Genomic DNA, 11,157 nt, shown 5'->3' on the forward strand with positions numbered 1-11,157 from the left:
TGACCAAGAAAACATCTTATAGCATTAACATTTATCGGTGGAGGAAGCCTACTAATCGTGTCAATCTTCTCCCGATCCACCTCTATACCATCTCTTGAAATTTTATGACCCAAGACTATCCCTTCCGTCACCATAAAGTGACACTTTTCCCAATTCAACATTAACTTCGTTTCGATGCACCTCTTCAACATCCTCTCAATATTACCCAAACAATGTTCGAAAGAATTACCGTACACCGAAAAATCATCCATAAAAACCTCCATGGACGTCTGTATCATATCCTGAAAAATTGCCACCATGCAACGCTGAAAGGTAGCCAGAGCATTACACAACCCAAACGACATGCAACGATAGGCATATGTGCCATACAGAAACGTAAAAGTCGTCTTCTCTTGGTCTTCCAGTGCGATTGGAATATGAAAATAACATGAAAAACCATCAAGAAAACAATAAATTTGCTGACCTGCGAGACGCTCCAACATTTGATCAATAAACGGCAACGGGAAGTGGTCCTTTCCAGTAGCATCATTCAACCTCTGGTAGTCAATACAAACCCTCCAACCGGTAACCGTACGCGAAGGGATAAGTTCATTTTTCTCATTCATGACAACCGTCATCTCCCCTTTCTTTGGAACAAATTGAGTCGGACTTACCCATGGAGAGTCCGAAATCAGATAAATTACCCCGACATCCAACAACTTAAGCACCTCTTTCCTGACAACCTCTTGCATATTTGGATTCAAACGCCTTTGGGGTTGAACCACCGGTTTATACTCATCTTCCATCAAAATCCGGTGAGTACAATAAGCGGGGCTAATACCTTGATTATTTGAAAGTCTCCATGCAATCGCCCCTTTATTCATCTTCAACACCTCTATCAACTTCGACTTCTCTTCCTCACTTAACTTAGAAGAAACAATAACGGGAAAATCCGAGCCCTCTTCAAGATACGCATACTCTAAGAGTGAAGGAAGAACCTTTAATTCCAACGGAGCGCGTTTTTCGACCTCTTTATCACAAATGATCTCATTAACCTCCATAATCTCCGCTAAGCAAGAAACATCATTTACCACTTCGTCCTCACTATCCTCCATAATTATTTCCAACTCTTCATTAACGTCCGTCCCAACCCAATCGGTTCCACAAATAAAATCAAGGCACTTGTCCAAACCCGGAATAAAAGAATTAAGAAAATATACAATGGCATGGACCAATAAAATCGTCATCATCACCCGGGTGCTTCATCGACTTTGCAATACCATAAGTAACATTCTCATCTCCAACCCGAAGTGTGATCCGCCCCTCATACACATCAATAAGAGCCTTAGCCGTTCTAAAAAACGGCCGACCGAGAATAATAGGAACCTTCTCGTCGGCCTCCATGTCAAGTACCACAAAATCAACCGGAAATACAAACTTGTCAACTTTCACTAGCAAATTCTCAATAATACCTCGCGGATACTTAACCGAAAAATTCGCCAATGACAACAACATACGAGTCGGTGTAAGCTCACCCAACTCCAACTTCTCAAACAACGAATATGGCATAAGATTAATACTCGCACCCAAATCCGCCAACGCTTGACTCATCATATCATTGCCGAACGTACACGGGATTGTAAACACACCCGGATCCGATAACTTTTCCGGGACCCGGTTCAAAACAACCGCCGAACAATCTCCGCTAAGTGGAATAGACGAAACTTCTCTCAAACGATCTTTTCTCTTGACCAAGTCTTTCAAGAATTTCGCATACTTTGGCATGTGTTGGAGAGCTTCAACAAACAGAAGATTAATCTTCAACTGTCGAAACATATCTAGAAAATGCCCGTATTCCCTCGTGTACTTTTGATTCTTGAGACGAGCGGGATAAGGAACATGGGCAATATTAATATCGGGTGGTGGCCGAAATACAACTGGCTTTTTCTCAACTTGTGGCACAATAATTGGTGTTTTAGATTGTGACTTACCCGGAGCCTCCATCTCAATCTCTTCATCCACCACTTCCTCTTCTTCATCTCCAACCCTTTCTTTAACAACCTCGGGACCCAAAACCCTTCCGCTACGAGTAGTAATTGCCTTCAATTGCGAGGCCGAATTTTGCTGAGTTGAACCCGAAAACTGACCTTGAGGCCTTTTGTCACACCCCCATCTTGGGCCTAGGAGTGCGACCCAACTGTTGGTACCACATTTGTAAATATATCAGAGTTACGTTCAATTAGCGGAAGACTTATAAAACTTGTGGTTTTAAAGTTGTAAATATTTACATAAACAAAAGAAAGGACTTTAAAAGATTCCCGATCTAAGTTCAAAAGATTACTTGTTTTATAGTTACAAAACCACCATTTATATATTAAATTTTATACAAAATAAATCCGAGCCGTCGGATATTCATAGCACTTCGACACTCCAAGCGCTATCCTTGTTCACCTGCAAAATGTAAATAAAATACGTCAGCAACGAATGTTGGTGAACACGCTGACGCTAAAATAATTTCTTTTACTTTATTACCCCTCGAGACTACGCCTGCCTCGGCCCATCGTGGCTTAGGAATAACAAAGTTAAAACAACACATATATAAATTCGAGTCTCTAATCTAGGTCACCTCAGCAAACACCGCAGCGTTCGACTTAGTTAAGTACCCGTAAATATACACAATGATCGTACTTCCCGCGGGAAAGCGTCCTACGATCAGGGTGGTGCGATGTGCCCATAGCGTACTACCACCTATGTAAGGATCCAGACACACGTATACCACAGCCTGAGGGCTAGGTTTATACTTTCATTTATAATGGTTTTAGGAACACGTAGTTCCTTGTAAACAATTTTCATATAACATGTTTGACTCATTTGAAACAAGTTTATAAAAGTTTGGGGGCGTATTCACCTTATCGTTTTGGGATCGGCTTCAACACCGCCCGAGGGTCTTTCCCTTGCTATATCGCACCTATAGTACGAGTATAACCATTTCTTAGTGGGATATACAATCCGGCTTAAGACCTTTAGTCTTATTTTATATCTCTACCTCGATGAACCTTTAGTTCATAGATCTCTTTTTACTTGAAAACCTTTAGTTTAAAAGTAAATTATAAACCTTTAGTTTATTTATAAAAACCCGACGTTTCTTCTTCTCAAAGAAACGTATTCTTTTCTTTATTATTTAAGAATACTCATTATTACTTAAATAATAGTTTCACAACAAAGATTATATACTTACACACATATATATTTATCAACACTCCTATTCTCATCTTTGTTTCTTTCTTTGTTATATTTTCTTTTCTTTTCTTTTATCGTGGTATTGAGTATAACCTCGACTTAAGGCTTAAGCCTTTAATATAATATTTTATTATATTCCTTTGTCGTTACGCCTAACCTTTGTTGGCATTTAGAAACCCTAGAAACTTGAGCAGCACTCCAACGTTGTTTCACTTTCTTGATCAACTTTGGCACGCCAACGATAACACCATTCTTCGAAAATTGATTGCATGCCTTTCGAGAATAAACACCTTCCTTGTTCGTATGTGGGTGAAGGGTGGCACAAACTTCGAGGTAACGTCGGCACAGAAAACGAGAAATAGGCACGGTTTCGAGGTAGATCGAGGGCACAAACTTCGAGGTATAGAGAGATGTTAGAGAGAGAAAGAGGAACTGATTTTGGTGTGATTGGAATGAGATCCCGGACCTGCTATTTATAGGCAAAACCTGGAGTCCCATCGCGGTACGCGACGACCTTTTGGGCACCCGTCGCCTACCGCGACGTAGCCCTGGCCAGTCACAACGTAGGTCTGCCACGTGTCGCCACGTGGCAGACGGTGTGCCACGTGTGGACATGTGGCGGATGACATGCCATATGTAGCCACGTGTCCGGACACGTGGCAGACAGTGTGCCACGTGTGGACACGTGGCAGCTCTTGTGCCAGAGGTGTCAGGCCACGTCATAGCGATACGCGATGACGTTGGCTCAACAGCGATCGCGTATCGCTGTTGACTCCATCTAGAACCTTTGAACAAGCCTCATCGTGATACGTGATGGGCTTGTCCTTTGTCCCATCGCGTATCGCGATAGGACAAGAAAAAATAATTTTCGTTTTAAACCCTAAGGTTTGGAAATTTGGCAAATTTGGTCCCTTAACTTTGGAAAGTTTATAATTTGAACTCGAAATTTTCTCGATGTTACACCTTTCATCGAGACGAAAAGAAATATCACCAACGGACCTTTGAAGGTCAAGCAAAGAAGATTGTTGATTCTCGAAGAGCAGATCATGTTTGGCAAACTTTTTCTGTGTAACTTGATCCCTTTCCAAGATTTGCTTCATCATCTCCTCTAGACGTCCCATTTCTCCATTAGAATCCTGCACATATTTCTGAACATTAGTACTATTGTTATTATTATTATTATTATTATTGTTGTTGTTGTTGTACTGACCTTGTCCTTGTCCTTGATTATAAGAATTTTGGAAGCCGGATGGTGCGCCTGACGGACGCCAGTTGGAGTTATTCTGATTTGGGTTCTTGTAGGTGTTCCAATTCAGATTGTTGTTGAAGTTGTTGTTGGGATACATATTCTGACCACCAACAAAGTAGACCTGCTGATTCATCACCGGGCACTCCAAAGTGCCATGTCCACCTCTACAAAACTCACACTTGTCCACCTTCTTCTTAAGTTCCTTTACCTCTCGGGTTAATGATTCCAAATAGAAGCCACAGTAGTATCCAGATTAACCTGGTGTACACATCGAGAAGATGAGGATGTATTGCTAACGGGAGTGGAATTCCCGCGTCGTGGCACTTTGGCAAGGTCCGATTGAGCGAAGCTTTCAAACATCTCGTTACATTCGGTGACATTTTTCCTTGCCATTAAGTTACCTCCAGCAACAGTGTCAAAACGAACATGGGTTTCATATGTCAGCTCGTTGTAAAACTTTTCCACGAGAGCCCATGGTGTGAGACCATTTTGTGAGCAACGAGCTAGCATGTTCTGAAAACGCTCCCAAGCATGACAATATTGTTTATCCGGCTCCATGTGAAACGAGTGAATCTGATCACGAAGTATAGCCGGGGGGGAGTATCTTTTGATAAATGCTGAGCGCAGTGCTTCCCAAGTAGTGAACGTGCCAGGTGGCTGAGTGTCAAGCCAACGAGCCGCTTTCTCTGCAAGTGAAAAAGGAAAAAGATGTAAGAAAATGGCGTCGTCAGTTGCAGCTTGTAAATTAAAAGTTTTCAAAATGCGGTAAAGCCGGTTAATGTGTGCCGGTGCATCCTCGTCATCGTACCCATGAAATTGATTAGTTTGAACGATATTATTCATGACATATGACAGAATCTGCCACAAGTTGGGATTGTTGATCTCGGGAACGACGATGCATGACTGGTTTTAGGTTAAGCCATCGAAGGCTTGAGTAGCAATTGTCCTATCGTCGACCATTTGGACGTCTGGTTGAATTCTTGGACTTTCTGGTGGTGAACTGTGCGATGACGATTTTGGTGTAGAAGTAGCTTTTGATGGTTGTTTTTCTGCTGACGAGCTGTCCTCGGTCTTGAACGGAGAAAAATCCAGATTATCCAGCGATGGTCCATGCGAACGAAGATGCGGCATATACCTGAAAAACGCAACGAACCAAGTAATTAGACTAAAACTTAAGAACTAAAACAAAAATAAACTAAAATATAATTAGACTCCTACGACTCAAAACAAAAAAATAGCACGTATATAGCAAATAAGTCTAATTAAAGCAAATTAAGCAATTGCCAAGAGTCCCCGGCAAGGGCTCCAAAAACTTGATGTGCTAAAAGTAGTTATATATTTATTAACTAAAAATAAGCTAATCTAAACACTAAGTAATAATTCTAGACTCTGAACTTAACTAAAATTAATGACAGACAAGTGAACCGGTCGACTCTAGTACAACTAAGTAAGTCCGAATATCGAACCCACGAGACTCTTTTAATTATGTAAACTAGCTAAATTAGACTCAACTACAAGACACGACTATTTATTAATAATATTTGAGGGGGAATTATTATACTAATTAATCAAAACTCTAAATAATTAATTAACTATTAATTAAAACTTACTAATGATTAACTAATGATTACTTAACTTAATTAACTAATTAAACTAATAATAAACTAATAACACTAACCCTAATTAATATAATAATAATAAAATATAATCATAACCTTAAAACTAATTAATTAATATGTAACCTTTAATCTAATTACTTTTAAAACTAATAAACAATTAAAAACTTAGATTAATTCAGATGATAAAGATAACTACCTAGGCTAGAATCCCAAAAAGTTACGGTTATTAATTAAATGGAAAATTCAAGTTATGGAACTGAGATAATGAAATAGTCCCTTGACAGAAAAATCGAACATGACCCTTGAACTTCAAGAAGACACCTATGGATTTTAACAAGTTTTAAGACTCACCAGTTTGATAAATTAAACTTCCTTACGGTTATTTAATAATTTATGTCTAAGTATCTTTATGACGAAAACCTACTTTATAGCGCCGAATTCAAAGATATTAAAGCAGACTCAATTAACTTAACAGACTAAGCTGACAATCAAACCTAGACGAGCTCCTTACGAAGAACTAAATCTTGTAATCCCGACAAGCAAAGATCTATCAATAGCCTATCACCTTACAGCTTTTAAGACTAGCAGCTCACTTTTATTTGTTTAATTGATTTTATTGTTTCTATGATTTTAATCGATATTAATCACAAACTAGTCAAGAACACACACTAAATGACCTAACCAAACCCTATCCTATGAATCAATCAACAAGGGTAATGTGAAACAATTAATCAAAGTTAACAAAACCAAGCAATCATACGCATTAATTAAATCAAACTTAGCAATTTACTTAGAACATAAAATTCATAACGAAATGAAATCTAAACAAAATCAAACCGAACAATGGTTCATCACGACCTAGGTAGTTTATGAAATTTAGCCTAGCATCAAAAAGTCTAAATAAAACAAAACAAGTAATACTGAAAACATGGTGAAAATCTAATAGTAATCTCCAAACGTGAACGTATAAGTCTTCACCGGCCGTCCTCTTTCCTTCAAAATCACCAAGAAACTCGAAAGATAGCTCCAAGAACTCTCAAATTTGGCTGGTGGCTTCAGGTTATATTGTTCAGGTTTAAGTTAAAGATGTTTAAATATCCAAATCAAGGCCAAAATTGAAGCAAAAACGAAATAAAATCCACCAGCAGACTCCCTAGGCGACGCGTGACCAGGGATGGGAGCCTGGCCACACGGCGTGACTCCATAAGGGTGCCGGTCAGACCGGCCCGGTCTGACCGGTTCTCTGTTCTACTCTTTCTGACGCGTTCCGGATCTCCGTTTCGACTCTTTTTAGCTCGTTTTTTGTCCTTTTAGATCACAATCAGCTCACGGAACCTACAAAACATAAAAGTGTTAGTTGTATATAAATCTCGACTAAAAACGAATAAAAACTATTAAAATATTAAATAAAATATACACGAGAAACATAAACATTTAGCATTATATCAGTGTGCTGTGTATGTTCCTATTGCACCACCACAACGCACAAAAATGGGTCCTCAAAGAAGGTTGGGAATATATGTTGGATACGAAACGTCTTCCATCATAAGATACCTTGAGCCCTTAACAGGTGATGTATTTACAGCACGTTTTGCTGATTGCCATTTTAACGAAACAATATTCCCGGCATTAGGGGGAGAAATGAAAAGGCAAGAAAGAGATATATCATGGGATGTACCATCATTATTACACCTAGAACCAAGATCTAAACAAAGTGAGACAGAGGTTCAAAAAATAATGCATCTACAAGAAATTGCCAATCAGTTACCTGATGCATTTACTGATATAAATAGGGTCATTAAATCTCATATACCATCTGCTAATGCTCCAGCTCGAGTTGAGATTCCAAGCAAGCAAAACCATAATAATGCACCTCATGAATCCCAAAAACGTTTAAAATGTGGAAGGCCAATCGGTTCAAAGGATAAAAATCCTCGAAAAAGAAAGGGCTCTGAAAAGGATACTAGCCCTAAGGAAGGAATGATTGACAAAACCTTCCATCAGGAAAGAATAAATAATATAACATTCCCTCAGGAAGAAATAAATGATTCCAATAAGGAATTGTCAATCAACTATGGTCAATCACATATAATGTGGGATCGAGATGAAATGGAAAATATTGATGATATATTTTCTTATTCTATGCCAAATGATATCATGGAAGAAATGATGACCCTGAACCAAAATCTGTAGATGATTGTTAAAATTGACAAGATTGGAACAAATGTAAAGATGCCATGGAAGCTTAATTAAACTCACAAAACAATCGAAAGGTTTTTGGACCTATTGCCATTACACCAAAGCCAATAAAACCTGTGGGGTATAAATGGGTTTTTGTGAGAAAATGAAATGCGAAAAATGAAGTTACAAGATATAAAGCAAGACTTGTAGCTCAAGGTTTTTCTCAGAGGCCAGGAATTGACTATGAAGAAACGTATTCTCCACGCAGGAATGTAGAATATCTTCTTATCATTTAGTACCTGCAAATCAGCTTGAGACAAATTAGCCAAGTGCATGGGATCATACACTCTCAGGATCTCCTGTTCATCCTCATCTTCCATAACAGCTTCAGCAGTCTGACAGTCTACGTACCACCATTTAAGATCCTTTAACACATCCTTGGGCATCATCTTCATCGGCACCTCTTTCAAACAACGAATCGGCTTATACTTCATCACCATCCAGGGCTTACCATCAGCCCGCATTCCTCTTTCCTTGTCTACGACCAATTTCCCTTTCTGTGGTTTCATCAACTCAAACTTTTTCTTCTTAAAGCTTTCCTTCCACACAATTTTCCCAATTATTCTAGCAATATTGTCATCACTTCTATTGATTAATCTCAAATGAGCCAAATCTTTTACCTCGCACTCGGGCAAGGTGTTGAACGATCTCAAAGCCTTTTTAAAATACTACACCCCATCATAACACTTTATCACAAATAGCTTCAACTGTTCGTCATACAATCAGCAAATGATACCTTTCTTTGACTCAGCGTAGCCCTTGATATTGTAACTCTTCTTACACATTGTCGGTACCGCGGGCTTCTTAGTCTTGAAGAACCACTGAGCACAGCCTTCTTTTCATCTTGGTTGTTCTTCCCACTCAGACTCATCTGACACATTTGCATCCTGACTCAAGTTCACCTTATCAACATTCGGAATATCATGCTCTACACCATCATTGTGGACCAGATAGCTAGTTGTAACGAAAGAATTATGTGTCACAATAGCATGACGAACCTTTTAACACGGAAGAAAACAAATTATTACAAGTTTTGATTCAAAGGATTAAGTTCGCCGAGAGATTGAGTTTGAAATTAATTTGACTAGTTTGACCACCGAAACCCTTTATATAGTTTAGAGAAACCCCAGAGGCGAAGTTGGGTTAACTTCGCCCAAAATCAACTTCGCTCAGTCAATGCAAGGTCAACTTCACCTACATTGATAACTTCTCGACAGGCAACATCGCTCACCAATTAACTTCACCGTTAAATTAAGTTCGCCCGTTATAACTTATAAACATAAACACATAAAATTGACCAAAGGTCAACTTTTTTTAAAAATTATCCAAAAAAGAGTTAAACTTAATGATCAAAGAACCAAGTAACCAGAAGAATAAAAGTCTAAACATAATACCAAGTATATAACAAAAATTTGAATAATAGAATAAACGGGATCAAATTTCAGTCTTGACGAGAACCTGCATGTTTTAGAAAAGATCCAAACAGGAATCATACTAATTAAGCGGCTGTCACTCAGATCCATGTTCAGCGGTATTATGACATAAAGAAGCAGGTTGTAGGTAAGTATAAAACTTAGTATGGTTTTCATCGCTTCTGTGATATGGATTAGGTTCAATTAAGCTCAAAATTTAGATGGATATCACATCAGAGATTGTGATGCCTCCTATTTATTCTCAAAGCGTATTTGGCTTTCCCCAAGTCATCCCTAGTTGACTTCGACCCGTAGTGTCTGATTAATCAATAAGCACATGTCGATCTTTGGAGTCTTCTTCCCTTTCTTCATACTTTGAAATATTCGATCTTGCCTCTTTCTAGATATTTGTAATAAAAGAAGCTTCAGAATGCTTAACAATAATAACTAGTTTTTTTTAATAAAGACATTAATACAACTTCAAATTGAAGACAACTGCAAGTCCCGAATCTGGATCACTGCAGGTACTTAACACTATCTTTGCGGGAATCAGAACACTCACGGGCTCGTGTTTGACTGGGTAATCACTTTTCTGCCTATCATTCGGAAAGATGTATATGGAGACATGCACAACTCAGAATGATTCTCCACATTAAATCTAGAAAATTTAGTTTGTATCACTTCTACTTTTACGCACCATAGAAAGCTACCATAACATACAATGACTGTTCTAGAGTCTTTTAGGCCTAATAACTTCACCAGTTAAGCACACAAAAACAGTTTATCTATCACTTTCCAAGGTTGGATCAATTTTCTTTTAAACATCGTATTGAAACTTCTTACGAAGCTATAGACTTGAAAAATTATATCATCTCCAAAAAAAAAAAATTTAAATTCTAGCGCTCCGATCAAGTCAAAGTCTTTAGGTAAACGGCTATCCTGAAGATCCAATAAATCAGCCGGACCGACCACATACGAGTATGTGTCCTTCTAACTAAGTATGAACGACTAATTTTAAGCGAAAGAATAAAAACCCATCATAAATCGCCCCGGTCACTTTCAGTCATCTGGTTAATGGCTATCCTTATAATCTACACGTAGAAGTAAGGACCAAACATATCCTTGGATATGTCCTTCAAACTTGAGCAACCGACATAATTTTAAGCGATAGTGATGGTTTTTTTTTTTTTTTTTTTTTTTTTTTTTTTTTTTTTTTAAGATAAAACTGAAAACAAGGTTACTCGGGATTGATCATCCCATTAAGCTCAACAAGATTTTGAAAACGGGATCGGTCAAACGCTTTAGTAAAAAGATCGGCAAAATTATCCAGTGAATCAACCTTTTCAAGCACAATTAATTTCTTCTCAGCACAATCCCGTATAAAATGATGAGGAATGTCAATATGTTTTGTTTTACT

Source organism: Bidens hawaiensis, unplaced genomic scaffold, assembly GCF_021521415.1.
Source record: "Bidens hawaiensis isolate Kalapana, Puna unplaced genomic scaffold, B.hawaiensis_p1.1 tig00049087_1, whole genome shotgun sequence".
Lineage (NCBI taxonomy): Eukaryota > Viridiplantae > Streptophyta > Magnoliopsida > Asterales > Asteraceae > Bidens > Bidens hawaiensis.